Below are 12,387 nucleotides of genomic sequence, written 5' to 3'. Positions count from 1 at the left end.
GTTTTGTCATTTCAGGAGTATTTATTTGGGTGTGACGGGATTATGGTCGATTACATACACATATAGTGCAGTTTTTTTCAAATACTCAATTATGGCTTTCCATGAAACGCTACATAAGTACCAGTATAAAACAGTGACTGTATTCATTTGAAAGAGCTTTAGGTGAAAACCAACAGCTATACACGGACTGGTCCTGTCAGATTCTGACCCCCCCCCCCCCCCCCCCTCCCTCCGGTCGGCCACATCCTTCCACTTGCACTCGGGGAGGCGGGTGTCAGGGGCTGCCTGTGTGCTGGAGGCGACGCCGTGAATAAACAAACGCTCAGTGTAGTCCAACCAGGAATGCGTGGGATTATAAAAGAAGTTTTCGAGATAAGATTAACATTTTTTAGAAACAAACAAAGAGCTTTATTGTGCGTGGGCTGAGAAAGCAGACAACAGGCAGCCGGTTTAAGCATTTCTCTCTCCGCACTCTGTCCGGAATCCCTCCTAGCCCTGTCAGACTGGGGAATCTAATCAGGGTGCGTGTTCAGCCTCCGGGGAAGCTGACTCGTGTTTGTGGAGCCCTACCCACTGATCATCTGTGGGACGACATGCTCTAGAACATGGGTACTCGCAAACATTTGCCCTGGGGCCACAAAGTACAGTCTGTGGTGTGACTGAGGGCCGCGTTGATGCCAGCAGGGTGGTGGTAGGGGTTCTGAGTGAGTCAAGGATTGTGTAAGGAAGTCTAAAAAAACTGTTCAATAAACTGGCAAGCATTTATTCGCAGGTTAGTAAATGCTTGCCAGCAGGGCTTTAAGTGGGCCGGGTCTCACCGGTGCTGAGCACCAGCAGTTTTTTAAAGGAGGCCTCGAAATGGGTCCCTGTCTGGCTCTGTTTTGTGCCCTGGCACAGGCAGTCTGTTTTTTTACAGACTGCAGTGACAGCAGGCACGGCGATGTGCGCGTGCTCACACAGTTCACTTCTCACTAGTGGAGAAGTTACGGCATGACATCATGCCAGGTGAGCGTTGTAGGGGAAGGGAAATCCTTTAAAAAGTCACTTTCTCTCTGGATTTCCCTTCTGTTTTTGAAACGCAGGTACAGCAACATTATCGTGATGTCACCAGGGCTTTAAGTGGAAGCTTGTTCACTATTATATACTAGCCATCAGGCGCGCAACACCCATTGGACTCACAGGGCTTCAGCCCCCCCCGTCGCGTGTGGCAGCCCGGGATGAGACACCTTCCCGGGCAAAAAAGCAGCCGCACCCGAGCACTTCACAGGTCTTTAAACGACTATTTGCATGTTAATGAGACCTTGCTGTTGTTTCACCCCTTCTAAGAGCCCCTGCTGCTCCACTCTGCCGATTGCTTAAAGTTCAGCCCCCCCCGAAATTTTTGCTCAGCCCCCCCCGAAATTTGGCTCTAGTTGCGCCTCTGCTAGCCATAGTTGCTGCTTATTTATCTTATGCAACTAACAACCACTGACAAAGCCAATAGTCCTGACTTGTAGGTATGATGTTACTTGTTGTGTGATATATCTGGATGCAATGACAGAAATAGCAAAATACAAGTCGGGCGGCACACTATGCTAAGCACAGATTTTTAGCTTACCTGTTTTTAAGCCACGCTCTTAATTACATTGGCCACGCCCCTTTGAGAGAACCCCCCCAGTTTTTTCATCTCACTTAAAGCCCTGCTTGCCAGTTTATTTAACATTTTTTCTGAATAATAGTGCTCAGCAACTAAACAGCAGCTTTTGCTGCTATTCACCAGGGGGCCGCATGTAAATGTCAAGAGGGCCGCAAGCGCCCCCCGGGCCGTACTTTGAGTATCACTGCTCTAGAAGGTTCTGTGCCTAGGAGTGCGACCCCAAAGCAATAGTAAATAGCTCCGTTGCAAGCTCTGGTCATAGCTCGTGACGGGGTGCTGCTCAATGCCCATTGGGCTAAAAGTTTTCCAGAGACGTGGCTAAAAATGAACAAAATATTGTGCAACTGTTCTGTTGGCCTTTCGCCTTCATATAACGCAGACAATTCAAATGAAAAATATATGCAAGTTAAAGGAATCAGTGGGAAATGTGTTCTTTTCAGCTATGAAAGATCTGTTAACCCCTTCGATGCTCATGACGGAACGGTTCCGTCATGAGCACGCCCGCGCTAGAACCCTTCAGCACCGCGGGGGAATCCGCGCAGCGCTGAAGGGGTTAATGCAGCCACAGCAGATCTATGTGTGTGTAACTAGTCACATAACTGATTTGTTGTGTTTACACTGCGGTATAACGTCATGTGTGTGTGTGTAAGAGCGTCAAGAGGTCCCAGCCTATGACTAAAAGCACTGAATGTGCAAGTCCTTGTCTTAAAAATATCTCACACAATACAGGCTAGCCTGCTGCAAAATGTGCAAAGAGATTTAGTGTTTGAGATAAAACGAAGTGTATATATTTTTTTACCAATGCAAAGTCAGACTACCCAGTTTTATAAGTTTCCACTAGAAAGACAGACTTCAGAACCCAACCCCCTTACCTTACTTTTGAAAAGAATACATCTTTGCCACTGTGAAATCTTAAATAACTCCATCAGTTAAAACCTACTGGCTTTCAAGCAGACTTTAGATATGCTGATTAACCCTTGCATACATTTACATTTCTTTCAGGTAGCAGGCACCCTGGTGAGATGGCTTGTTTCTTCTATCTCATCCTACCTCTACCACTTATTCACAGAACAGGAGGCCTCCTCCCTTCAGTATCAGCCAGAGGCACCCGAAGGATGGCATTATCTGTTCTGGAACTTTTTTAGAATAAAAAATATGGCACCTGTTATTGTAAAATTAAAAAAAGACTAGAAACATTGTTCCCAACAGATCCTGCCCACTTCTGCCACATTGTGCATGGTTGGAAAGAGGGATCCCTTTGGACCCCCACGAGTCCCAACCGGACGCCTCCGGGTAAAGGGGGCCTGCAACAGGTCATTCGAAAGACATTTACAGTTAGAAGAGGCTTTGATTGCATGTTAATTGCTTCACATGACTCATGGTTTCCTGCTCTCTCTGTCTAATCGGCCACATTGCAAGGTACCCTAAAAGACATGCCCCATCGGGAACTGTGTGAAGTAGAACTCCTGTGTCAAATTCCATCCTGCACAAATACAGGCGGTCCAGAGTTCTTGCACCCAATTGTACCAACCGGAGAGCCCAGCAGGTAAAATCACCGTGGGAGATGGCTGCATTGTAGCACAGACCCCTTCCATGACCTCTGCCCACACTGTTGACAAGGCACAGGGTGCATTGCTTGCTTCTGGTGTATTAAAGCCGCTAGCATGTAGTATATAATACTAAAGAAAACACCAAAAAGAATCTGATAAACAGCAAAGCATCATTCTTTAGAGTTTGGATGGGCTAGAAATAGTTTAGACATAGCTGGTAGAGGTTAAGGGAAGAGAAAAAAGGCTGCAAATCCTTTACTTTTGTGTGTAAAAAGTATGCAACTGCATTTAGCAAAACACACACTTGTATATACACACAAACACACACACACACACACACACAAAGACTTTGAAAGCAGCACATAAGCGTCAACAACTCCTGCATTACAAATTGTCTCTTGCTGCTACTAAGGTCTCATTTCAAATTCAATTCCTCCGGCTCCAAGTCCTCAAGGGCACTTTTCCAGATTGTCTCCCATCTCACCAATATGCCCTGCGCCAAAATGACTGTTCTCCCTCCCAAGTTGTTTGTGATAATTTGGCCTCTTTTCTTCTATGAGAAGATCCAGGCCATTCAGTATTGTGTTGCCCGGCTGCCAATGTCATCCTGTCTCATGCAGAATGATTACATATCTTGCTCTTTGCTGTCACTCCACTCCCAGCCCTCCCAATGATCAAGGAACAGGACGAGGATTCCTCCTCGCTTACCCCCCTAAAGTTGGGCTGACCAGATGTATGTTTCTTCTGAACTTGTTAATTTCCTTAATCTTTAACACTTGTTTTATGTGGCCTATTCCTAGTGGACAGAGGATCCCTTTTAGAGAAGTTAAACCCAAGATTTGCCCCGAGCACATCCCTAACTCAGATGCTTTAAACTACTAAGATCAACATTCTGAGACCTATACTTGTGTGTCGCCTCAAACACGTATAGGCTGCTACCTCTCGATGAGCAAACTGAAAACAATAGTCAGACAGCGGCGTCGTTCTGTAGATAGAATTAAAATTGTTTGAAAGGCTCATTATCATTTCACAGTAAGGAATTTTCAATGAAGTGTCAAAAAGTGTCATTGTCTTGAACTATCTTTGCGAAAACTGGTTCTAAAGTGCTTTCTATTGAAATGTTTAGTATCTGCTATTTACTTGTCAAAGCATTCATTCCCCTTTTTAAAGATCTCTGTCAGGAGACTATAAACATTGTCAAATTTACTAAAACATGTTTGTCGTCATTGTGGTGGTTTTCACGAGTATGCTTAAAATATACAATTTGTCCCGCTGTTTTCTTGTATTGGGACTAAGGTTATCTCCACCCCATTGTTTGAAGTGTTAGCCCTGCCTCAGTTGCTGAACCTGTTAGCCCCCATTGAAGATCAAGTCTAGTTGCGCCCCTGCATGTGACTGACTGTGCCAGCCCCATCTGTTTACAGGCATTGCTTAATTTGAGCCAGTGGTTTCCAGTGCTCGGTACCAGCGCACCTGATTGTCAACACTGGCACATATGACAGTTTGCCACATGGCGGTGCTGTTTGTCAAATTCAGAGAAGAGCACAACAATGCTTGTTTAATTATTCAATATACATTAAAATGGCAAAAACCTGCGCCCAAGCTATTATTATAGTGTTGGCTAGCCTGCAATATTCTGAATTGTCACACTTGTAGGAGTGTGATGGTTAGTAGTTGTGGTGATACTGGCATTGGCAGCATGGCAGTGGCAATGGGTGGTGCAAGCTGCAATGGACTCCCAATGAGGGCCCTGGCACTTATTTTGGGTTGTTTACAAATTAAGCACTGCTTACAGGGTACTCTTGTGTCAGGAAATGTCTCTATTGCACTGTTGGCTAAAGCATTTATGAGCTGTGGGTGAAGCGAGAAAAAACTCCAAAGAAACACTTAAAACGGTGTAAAGTCCAGGGAGTGTAACTGTGACGGCTGCTAAAGTAAGTGCCCATGAGGGTTGCATTCCAGTAACGTGTGATGAAGGTCTTATCTCTGCCTACTATGGGTTTGCAGCAATGAAAACTAAAGTGCTTCAGGTTATGCATTAATAGGAACCAACCATTCCTCAAAGCTCTTAGCGCTTCAGCCACAGGCGCCTGCGCAGGACAGTGATGCTCTAAGCCCAACATACACCTGGTTTTCAGGGGGCATGTACAGGTTGCACCTAGACAGGTCCTGCAGGCTTTTGGGATGTTCTTTGACAGTATTCATTACACATTAACACTTTTGGTGAGCTAGCAAGGATTCTCTCTCCTCACTCTTGCTTGGGGAGGTTAAATTCAAAGCTTTGCAATTTGCTCCCGACAATAAATAAACTGGGCTAACTACACAGATAAACTTCCAGACACATTGTAAGCTCTAAGCACAATCGTCTTTAGATGTACTGACTCATTGGCAAGTATTGCCTATGACAATCAGTTTCACAAAGGAGCATTATATAAAAATATATTAATCACAATATTGCATTTCATCCAGTGGAAATAGGGTCCCAAACTCCAATTATGGGGCCAATTACGATGTCGTTCGGAAACTGTTCCGACCGAATCGGTCTTTGAATTGTTTCCAAACGAATCGGGTTCTGCGAGTCCGAATGACCGATTGCGATGCTTCCCAACATTGTTTGGTTGGACTCGCATTGACTTCAATGGAAGCCTGTGTTCCGAAAGAGGGATCCCTTTGGACCCCCACAAGCCCCAACCGGACGCCTCCGGGTAAAGGGGGCCTACAACAGGCCCCCAAAGACAGATTCCGAAGGTCATTTCATGTCGAGCAGATCGAATCGGAACGGCTGTCCGAATCGGTCATTGTAATCGCTCGCTCGGAAACCGTGTCCGTAGAGCTCTATGATTAGGCTCCGAAAGACTCTGGCTGTCCGAATGCCTTTCGGAACTGAATCGGACAGCCCAAACGGTTTCCGGACATCATAATCGGTCATTTGGAAATGTTTACTATTTGGTCGGAAACAAGGCTTCCGAATCGGATTCGGAGATACCGAATCCCATTCGGAGCCTTTCCGAACGACATCGTAATCTAAGTTGGTGTTTCGACAGCACGGACCACCTTCAGGCCAAAGGACAAAAGACATTTAACTGTAGCACTTTATCTAAGCCTGGTGAAGCATGTAACTCCATCAATATCAGTGACCACTCTATGAGGGGGTGCAAATGGTAACAGAAGTAGACATGCTGAAACAATCTGCTGTAGGATATCTTCTGGGTGCTACCCGAAGCAGGATCACAACCCTGTCTGAGGTGCATGTGTTCTAAAAAGGAACTCCTGCACACTTATAACAATTGTTTCGCACAGATTTCTCAAAATCCCAGTTTGCATCTTATTTTATTTTAAACGCCAATTTTAGAGAATGAGGGGCAATCACCATTGGTGGCTGCTACTGAATAGAACAGGTGGGATGGGGGTAGGGGAGAAAAAAAATCACGTACCTGCCGGCTGTCACCTCTCCTCTGTCCTTCTTCTGTCCACAACACACGGAAGCAGGAAGCACACAGGCTCCCAAAGTCCCCTAGACAATTACAATGCTGCTGTCACCAGCATGACAGCAGTCTTGTGATTGGTCTGAACAGCCTGGTTCTCTGCTCAGACACGCACTGGGAGCTTGGGACAGTTCTCCACTCGGCTGTACAACGCAGACCGGTAGAGGCATGCTAAAGTGTGCATGACAGTTTGGTTGGCCCAAGACGGCCAGGCCAAACCGTCATACGCACTTATGGTGCATCAACCATTCCTCCCCGTGACACAGCCCTCCCGTACTAAAAACCAAAATGGTGCAGTATGGAAAAATAAAATGATAATAACATTACGTTAGTACTCACAAAAAGTAACCGGATGGTCTACCGACTCTGCCTAAATATTGATTATAAAAACGGGGACAATTATTATTGTAAAAATGAGAACCCTCACTCACCCAAAGGTGACATGCTTCATCATTGGGTTCTCTCTTGCACACTGCAACGGCAAGGTACACAGTGTGGGCTACAACTCTCCCGCAGGAGAGGAGTGAGAGTTGTTTTAATAATCAAATGTTGGTGAGAGTAAGGGGCAGAGTGCAAAAACAAACTTAAGTAGTGAATTAAAACTATCTCATAAGAGGACAATAGAACTTTAATAGTTGCCCCCAAAGGATAGAACTAAAAAACAGTGAGAGAAATAGGGATATAGATGTTTCCTATTAGACTAGGTCAACATGTTTCTGCCTTGATGAGCAAAGGTTCGTGGCATTCTTCAGGAACAGATCTTGTCACTCTGCTATCATTGTGTAAAAAATATATAAATTATCATACTCAATTCTATGGAAATGACTATGAAACCAGCTGCAGTCTGGTCCGTATTCTGTGAAAAATAGAATTAATCATGTCAGTCATTTTTCAATATTCCCACAAAAAAAACAACCAAAACACCAGTGTACATTCCACCTCACTGCACACGTGCCAAACTTGTTTGTGTTTTTTACACAATCTCGCCAGTTCCAGACCACTCATCTACCTCCACCTTCAGAGGCTCCTTTACATGCGGATCTCGAGAATCTAGAAGTGTAGCATGTGTAAAAGTAAAAAAGCAGAATGAAATACACAGACATGTCATAAGTATTCCCAAGCATGTAGTTTTATATTCCTTAAAAATCTCCTATATTTTGCTTATCCGATTGCTCTCAGAAAGAGCTCATAAAGATTACTATTAAAACTCTTAAAATAGATTTGTAGGCTTGGATACTTTTAATGGTTAACAGCACGGCAGAAGATCCTTCCAGCTCAAGACTCCAAGACCAAAATGAGTCTCTCACTGGAAAGTTACATAAACAGTTCTACACTAGAACTTGGAACACAGCATGAATGAAAACAACGTGTATGCCACTACTACAGTAATGTTAACATTTAAAGAAACACAACTTAAAATGCAACACATCCCCCTCCTTTGAATAAATAAAAAAAACGCAAGAAAGAGAACAAATAAAATAAAGAAAAAGAAATAAAGCATGGTGAAAAGAAAGGAAAAATAATATAAAAGAAAACTAAACATAGTCATTCAACTTCTTAGGGAAATATTTTACACGGCTAGAGGTTCTGGCCTTAAAACAAAAGGAATTATCTTTTCTCACATTGCCAGGTTCACCAGAGGTACCAGCATTACTTTCATTGACACGGTTTGTCTCCCCAGAAACCTGATTAGGAAGATTTCCACTAAAACTGAGTGGACACTATGCAACCCTTCTGACATTCCAGACCTTTCCATCTTGAGTAGCAACCAAATTCTTAAATACTCTTTTGATTTGAATAGCTTTACCAAATTTACTAGCACCCTTGCAGATGATACCAGGCTGAAGGATCCTAACCCAATCACCAACTCTAAATGAAGGTATTTGTGTTTTCCACTTTTTATCAAACCAAGAACAAGTTTTTTGTTGTTTGTTCTTCACTTTTAAAGAAATATCTTTAACACATACACTGTTTGAGACTTGTTTCATACACTTCTCTCTAAACCATCAAGGACAAATCTTTGAAGCTGGCTCTCTTCCTTTCAACAATTTGAACGGACTAACCTCAGTTGTACTGTGGGGAGTGATTCTGTATAGCCATATTTTTTCTCTTACTCTGTTTAACCAGTCCTCACCAAACTTTATAGATTCCACAATAAAATCCTTCAAAACTCTGTTGAACCTTTCGACCTGACCATTTTCATGGGGTCCATAAAGAGACGTGAAAATATGTTTAATTCCACACTCATCAACAAAATTCTTCATCACTGAAGACGTCAACTGCACACCGTTGTCGGTGACCAGGTAAGCTTACCTTCACGTGCAAAAATTTCTTTTAGAAAATTTAAAACAATTTCTGTTGTAATTTTGTTCACAAATTTTACCTCCAGCCACTTAGAATGGTAATCTACTAACACTAAAGCAAATTTACATTTTTCAGGAAGCATATTAAAAGGACCTGAAATGTCGAAAGCTAATATTGCCAAGGTTCCTTTGGCCATTCCACCATTCTTAAAGGCGGAGTTTTAACACTCAACATCCTTTCACTAGAGACACATAACTCACATTCTCTGACTACACGATCAATAAAACTGTCAATGCCTGGCCACCAAAAAAAAATTCTTATGAGACGTTTCATAGAAGAAATCCCAGGATGTGTCTTATGTGCAATTTTAAGAATAACATCTCGCATTCCTTCACAAGGAATACACTTACAATTCTTGAAAAGGAAATCTCCTTCAAATTCAAGTTCATCTGCAACCTTGAATAAAGGCAATAACTCAGATCTAATTTGACGCTTGTTAGGCCACCCTTCCATCACATATTTTTTAACCTCACACACTCTTTCCAAACCTTCTCACTGATGTCCTGAAATTGTGCAGGAATGATGTCATTAATGTTGAGGACAAAATCAGTCTCTTTTACCACATTAACACCAGTATGAACACATGGTAACTTTGAAAGGAAATCAGCCGTAACTTTCTTCTTCCCTGGCACGTATTCTGTCTTGAAGTTATATTCTTGAAGCCTAGAAGAAAGCCTAGCAATTCTAGCGGTGGAATTCCACCCTCCACCAGATGAAAGAATGTTGACTAAAGGCTTGTGATCCATTCTTAACGTGAATTTGCTACCCCACACATACAGCTTGAAATGTTTCATGCCCCAAACGCACGCAAGCAATTCTCTTTCAATAACGGCATACTTCCTTTCTGACTCATTGAGTGTTCTTGAAGCAAATGCTACATTCCATTCTTCCCTACCGTGCCTCTGTGAAAGTACACCCCCAATGCCATACAAGCTTGCATCTACAGTGATAATGCATTCTTTCCTAACGCAGAATGACTTCAAAGTGGGTGCCCGCACTATTTCCTGCTTGATGTTTTCAAACGCCTTTTGTTGGTTACCTCCCCAATTGTAATCTGCATTCTTCCTAAGTAACTCTCTCAACGGTTCCATTTTGCTAGCAAAATTATTCACAAATTTAGTATAGTACTCACACATCCCCGCAAAACTCAACAACTGTTCATTGTTTGTAGGAGACGGAGCATTGATGATAGCATCTACATTGGATTTCTTTGGAACGACACCATCACCTGAGAGAGTATGCCCTAAGTACTCTACTGATTTCTTGTACAACTTACATTTACTTTCCTTCCAACCTACTGCAGACCTCTTTAAGATGACAATTGTGTTCTTCTTCATTTTCTGAGAATATTAAAATGTCATCTTGAAAACATTTAACAAAATGATCAATATCTCTGAAAACTCTGAACATCACCCTTTGAAAAACAGATGCTGCTGAAGACAAACCAAACGGCATCCTAGTGTAGCGATAAAGTCCTTGTGGGGTAATAAATGCCGTTAGGTTTTTTGACTCTTCAGACAGACAGATCTGATGATATGCAGACCTTAGGTCTAACGTTGAAAATACATTTGCGCCTTCCAACATAGATACCACTTCGTTTATGTTTGGAAGAGTATGGCAATCAATCACTATGTTTGAATTAAGAGATCTGAGATCAACACACACCCTCAAATTCTTATCAGCCTTGCGTACTAAAACAATGGGTGAAACCCATTCTGAAGACTCTATTTCCTCAATAATGCTCTCATCCGTAAGTTGTTTCAACATCTCTCTGAGCTCTTCTCTCACATTAATGGGTACACCTCTTAATTTTTGTACTACCGGACGTGCATTAGATTTTAGGATGATTTTGTGTTCAAAATCCTTAAGTCTTCCCAATTTATCACTGAAAACCTTCTTATATTTGCTTACATAGGGGCATATTAACAAGGGCCATCGATAAATATCGCAAAGCGCACTTAGCGCTTGCATATTTATCGTCGGCTATCTCTGGAATTTATCGCCCGGTTAGCGCGTTATCAACAACGTGCATCGCCGAGGTGATAAAATTCCAGAGATAGGTGGGATATCGCCGTTTTCCATGGTGGAAAATGGCGATATCCTAGATAATAGGGCCTGTGGTCTTAGCCACACAATCCACCCCCCATGTTAGGTATGCCTTAGTCAGGAATTTAACAGACGTTAAATTCCTGAGTTAAGGCATACTTAACGCGATTTTATTTATCGCTAACCCTCCTTGATAATATCGCGAACCTTCCTTCGCGATATTATCCCATGTTGCTTTTCACAGCCACACCTCTTTTGCATCTCATTATCGATGCGAGGCGTGTGAAAAAGGGGCGATACATCAAGGAATCACGCGCTAGCGTGGCCTTGATGATAATGCGATAATATTATCGTCGCTTTGCGCCCGAAAACGGGCTCTAAAGCGGCGATAATATTATCGTCGCCCCTTGATAATATGCCCCTACGTTCTTCACTCTGACATTAGTGTCTAACACAGCAATGTTCCCTTTATCACATCTTTCCCCCAAAGTGACAGGATCTACAGCTCGTGGGTTTAAAATAATACCTAATTTCCATTGATTACACCATCCTAGCACATTTACACCTTTCACGGCAATGTACAACTTAATCTCTGCAACTCTGCCTTTGAACCATAAAGTGACATTAAAATATCCTTCCATATCACTTTTTGTACCGTCAAAACTCTCAGCAATAACATCGTTGGCATGTAGTTCTTTCCCAACACATACATTTTGCAACTTATCCTCAAAATATTCTCTCGAAATTATGGTCCATGGCGATCCAGAATCAGCCATGAGATGAAGTTCCACACCCAACACTTCAACTTTACATTTGGGAGACTCCAGAAGATCTTCCTTACCCTCACCTACACCTCTATTAACAATGAAAACAACAAATCCTCTCTCACACTCGGTATTAACACCATTCTCTTCCTTCCCCATCTCACTGTGAACCACTTCGGTACCACTAACCGTCGAAACAGAACCAGACGCAGATGTGGAAGGATTATATTTCCTATTATCTCTGCAAACGGTACTGAAATGGCCTATCCTTCCACACTTTCTCCACTGTCTATTAATAGCCGGACAACCTGGAAAAGATGCAAAATGCGTCCTACTCCCACATCTAAAACACATATTTTGACCTCCCATGTTCACATTACTTCTAAATGCATTTCCACTGTTGTATCTGTTGTTTATAGATTTCTTTTGAACCACATCCAGATTGTCTTTTCTAAACTGTGTACTGCTCCCTGTATTATTTTTTATAGCACACACTTCTTCTACACATTCACCCCTCTTTGTACTTTGCCTAATAGTTTGCA

The sequence above is a fragment of the Triturus cristatus genome, chromosome 8, assembly GCF_964204655.1.
Source record: "Triturus cristatus chromosome 8, aTriCri1.1, whole genome shotgun sequence".
NCBI classification, from domain to species: Eukaryota; Metazoa; Chordata; class Amphibia; order Caudata; family Salamandridae; genus Triturus; species Triturus cristatus.
This window is presented reverse-complemented; position numbering follows the sequence as displayed.